The following is a 4,717-nucleotide window of genomic DNA, read 5'->3' as shown; positions in this document are numbered from 1 at the left end:
ACACCTTTTAAATTTGGGGTTCACAACCCTAGTAAGGAAAATTAGCTACCGGAGAGAAAACAATGAAGAAGAAATCAAATGCTTACAATGATTTTTTGAAAAGAGAATTAAATTTGAACTTTGTAATCTCCCAAAAGACTTCAAATTATGAATAGCTAATACTAGGGAAAAACAAGACAGTTCGTATTGAATAATAATGAAAAAACCTAAAATCGTGTATTTATAAGAGTCAAAGCCTTTCCGCGCAAAATCGGGATCGACAAAATTACTCCTCGACGGACTAATGCACGACCGTACTTTTTATACTATCCGTAACCTACGGATGCCTTCCGTGAAATCTCTTCCACTATTCGATGGCCATCAACTTTCACACGACCGTAAATATTATACGTCCGTATACTTTCGCTTCGCAAAACCTCTTTTTGTCTTGACAACACTCTCCTTCGGGAACCAACATACGGCGGGCGCCCACGGACCGTAAATATTATACCCCGTCCGTACCGTTTCTGACATCCGTTCATACAGCACCTACCCCGTCGAGCACCACGATGGACCCCACCCCGACCGTGAATATTTTACGTCCGTATGTTCCTCCGTATAACTCGTTTCTCGCTAATTTTTCTCGAACATCTTTTTCACTCCATTTTCACGACTTGCTCCCCGAATCACATTAAACATCTGCAACATGTCACAAACACATCAAAACGACCAAGACTTTCTCAAAAACAAGTAAAAACTTATAGCCAAAAAGTATCGAATGTGCCATAATTTCACGGCACAACCTAAGACAATATCCAACCCAACTTCATACCCGAAGGTTTACATACTTTCTCCAACAATATAATCTAAATATATGTTTTGCTACACGAAGTCTCACCAAAGGTAAGCTATAACGTACCTGGATGGCCGAACAGCAAACACTAATCAATCACTCTTTAGCCTTGCCCTTCCGCTGAGCCTCAATATCAAAGACTTCTAGGCATATTCGAAATCTAGATTAGAAATCATGAATAAAGATACTAATATTTCTATCATTCAATTTAGGTCAAATCCAACCCTAGATTTTGGGGGAAACGGGGCCCACAAGGTCAAAACGGGAAATTCGGGAGTAAAATATCAAATTAAGCACTAGGTGATCATAACTCAACAACTAATTGCTAATTTAACTCATGGATTCCCCTAATTTCGAAATTCAACCAGAACCCCCGATTTTGGGTATAAACCCTAACTCTTTGATTTAAGAATTCAACACTAATAATGGAATAGATATGATTAACAACCTTAGATTCATCAAATTCTAGCATAAACTCCATCAATTTCATCATTAATAAGCCTAGATAGAATATTCATTAACTCCACTTTTATCTTCCATTACTAAAGAATTACTAAGGAAAGATAATATGATGATTAGGAACAAGGAATTAGTAAAGAGGGATTAGGAGAACTTACCACCAAGAACCTTCACCAATAATCTCCAAGAACAGTCCCCAAGAGCTCTATTTCCGAAATGGGAATAAATGATAGACTAAGGGCTTATTTAATACACACTTAATGAAATAACATGCCCGATACCGCCACGGCGGTATCGGGGCCACAACAGCGTCGTCGCCCTAGCGCTCTCATAGACCGCTAGGACGGTCTGGGCCAAATCACACCTGGCGCCTGGGGCCGGCCATCCTACCGCAATACCGGTGTCGGCCGGGACGCACTCAGCCGCACGGTGGACACTGCACTTTAAACCCAACTAATTTTCTAAGTCTCAATCGAAATCCCGAACCACTCCCAAGGCCATCTGCTCACAAACCACATACACAGACCCACATAAAAACAAGCTACGAACGCACTCGTGGCCTAGGAATTTCTAACGGAGGTCTCATTGACCGAGTCAACCCCCGATACCTCATTTTCAATTTCCCAACCCAAGTCATAAAATGCATCCGAGTGCATTGGGAACCGAACCAGATATACACAAAAGTTTTAAATGACCATCCGGACCTCTCGGAATCGACAAATTTCTGAAAAAGGTCCGTTTACCCAAAAGTCAACTTTGAGTCAACTCTTTTTTCTTAAAGTCCATATTTCACAAAAAGTTGCCCGAATCAAATCTAGACACCTCGGGAAGCATGTCAACGGTCCCCTCAGGTCAAAATGAGCTAACCAATTTCGAAAAAAGGGCGGAAAAGCCGAAAAGACTATAACGACCAAACGGGTTGTTACAAAGAATCATGCCTACTTTGTCTTTCCCTGATCATGCCAAGACTTTAGTTAAGAATGAGTCACTTAGTTTGTTTGTCCATTTGCTAAAAGAACCCCAAAGAGTGTCCCCTTTTTTGCTTATAAACATTCAGTGACTACACTAAGTGCTTATGCCCTCATGATTGAACACTTGTTATAATGATCCTTCTCTGTTCTAACTTGAGTACTGTATTGGTGTATGTCTGTCCCTTTTAAGCATGATTGTAGCATTTTCTAAAGATTGAACTTTGATTTCTGCCTTGATTAAGTTGTTGTATATAGAGGATATACTTAGGTATACCAGATATATACAGTCTCTATATACTTCTGGTATACAAAGACTTGTATATCAGGTATAATTCTAGTATATCACTCACTTGGACTCAGAACTCCTACCCTGTGCATTGTAACGAATGATTCCCTACTTGTTTTCTTATTGGGCCTTTTCCTCATATGTTGTGTGCCTTGTACTATTCTCTCCTTAATTTGGGTCAGTCCTTGTTTGTTTGAATGATCTGCATCACTGATAAAATGGACTTTGCTTCATTGAATTATTTTGGCCTTCTTGGGCCTTGTCTGCATTATCTGCTGTTAGGGCCTCCTCTCTTTCTTCTTCTTTTCTTTTATTCACTCAATCATGCTAAATTTATTTACGCCTGCCTAATCATATGTATGAATAATATGTGTATAATTACTTAAGTCCTTTTAGTTTAATAACTAAGTACAGATACCTTCTAACCATACTCTCCCTTTTCCCCTTCTTTGTTTGCATGGGAATTTGTATGATCCATTTGGGCCATTTCATGTTGGGCCATAGGCCCAACCACTTCATTTCCATCGAGTCCGTTTGAAGATGAAATATTTGAAGTTCCAACCATGGGTGAAAATGGCAACTGGTGGGCTTAGGTAGGCCCACCTGCCTAACTTTCCTCTTTCATTTCGTTCCTTTGTATTTGTATGTATATGTAAAGATACTTGTAAATATTGAAACCCAAATGCGATTAGAACTTAGGAAAACGCATGTAGTCATTAAACAAATTTCAAAATGTGGACATCTTTACTACAAGCATGAAACTGATAAACTTTGAATTTTTTAAATCTTCTAAGTATAAAAAATCTGGAAATTATAGACGTGTGCAATTGAAATGGACTTTTGAGATTGAGAATTAAACTGTTTTGGGCCACAAACCCATTTAATAAGAACCAGAAAACGGGCCACTTTCCCCTTTGGTTTTTAAATGATTTGGACTGAAAACATTGTCAAGTTTTGTAAAGGACTTGGACTAATTTTGGACACTTTCTCAAATCGTTTTTGACTTAAGGAATTTTCACACATTTGGGCCAAAAGCGCAAACCTTAAGGCAATAAAACAAAGAGAAATATACTTGAACCTTAATTTGGGATTAAGTTGGCTTTGGAGTAGGAAATGTTTGAATATTTGAGCTTCAATGGACTAAGAAATAAAAATAACAAACCCTTTTTTTCACTTATATCTATCAAAACCTATACCATTATTATAGAGGAGATATACTCTGTTTATTGTCTATATACAATAAAACTTATAAGGACTAAAATCATATCATTGGGACCAGTTAGTAGCAACTCTACTTGGGAGAAATCTTAAGTGTGTTTTGGTCTGGAAATGAAGTCGTTTGAACCCGTTATAAATATTTTAAAACCAAATCTTTTTCCAAAGGACATTTTGCCAAAAAGTGGAATTTATGATTAGCATGACAAGTTTTGCAAGAAAGAAGCATTTTAGCAAATAATCACATTAATCACACATTGAAGCTTGTAGGTCAACCGTATTCTACGGATCCTTAATAGTAGGGAGATTAAAAACCTTCCCTAGGGATTCACAAGAACCCATACCTCGAACTTTGGTTTAAAAGGATTTCTCTCTTGTTTAACAAACCCTTTTTACTTGGTTTTCCTAATTTCCGTTATAAAATTAGGTGGAGACTCTAAAAACATAAAATCCAAATAGATTCCACAAGTTCTTAGTAGCTTTTATGCACCCGCATTGTCACGACCCAATTAGCCGTGAGTGGCACCCACACTAATTCCCCTAGGGGGCGAACCATCCCCTTAACCAATTACTTAATCATCTAAACAATCATAAATCAATAACCAGAATTAAATCATAAATATTGTCTAATCATGCTATAAATAAATAAACTGAGGAAATTCTAACTATTACAACCCCAAAGATCCGAAAGTCATCGCACAAGGACTCTAAAACATAACTGTCTAAAGAATGAACAACTGTATGAAATAATCATAAATGTTTGAAGTGAAATAGACATCCAAAATAAGAAAGATCTTCAGGCGGCATGGCATGGATAGAAGCTCACCCTCGAATCTGATCAGGAACTGGACTCATACTAAATATGAGGTCTGGACAAAGTCTCTGGCACACACTGCGCACTCAACAAAAAAGTGCAAAAGAAGGTAGTATCGTTGCAAACACTATGTACCGGTA

Source organism: Lycium ferocissimum, chromosome 11 (genome assembly GCF_029784015.1).
Source record: "Lycium ferocissimum isolate CSIRO_LF1 chromosome 11, AGI_CSIRO_Lferr_CH_V1, whole genome shotgun sequence".
NCBI classification, from domain to species: Eukaryota; Viridiplantae; Streptophyta; class Magnoliopsida; order Solanales; family Solanaceae; genus Lycium; species Lycium ferocissimum.
This window is presented reverse-complemented; position numbering follows the sequence as displayed.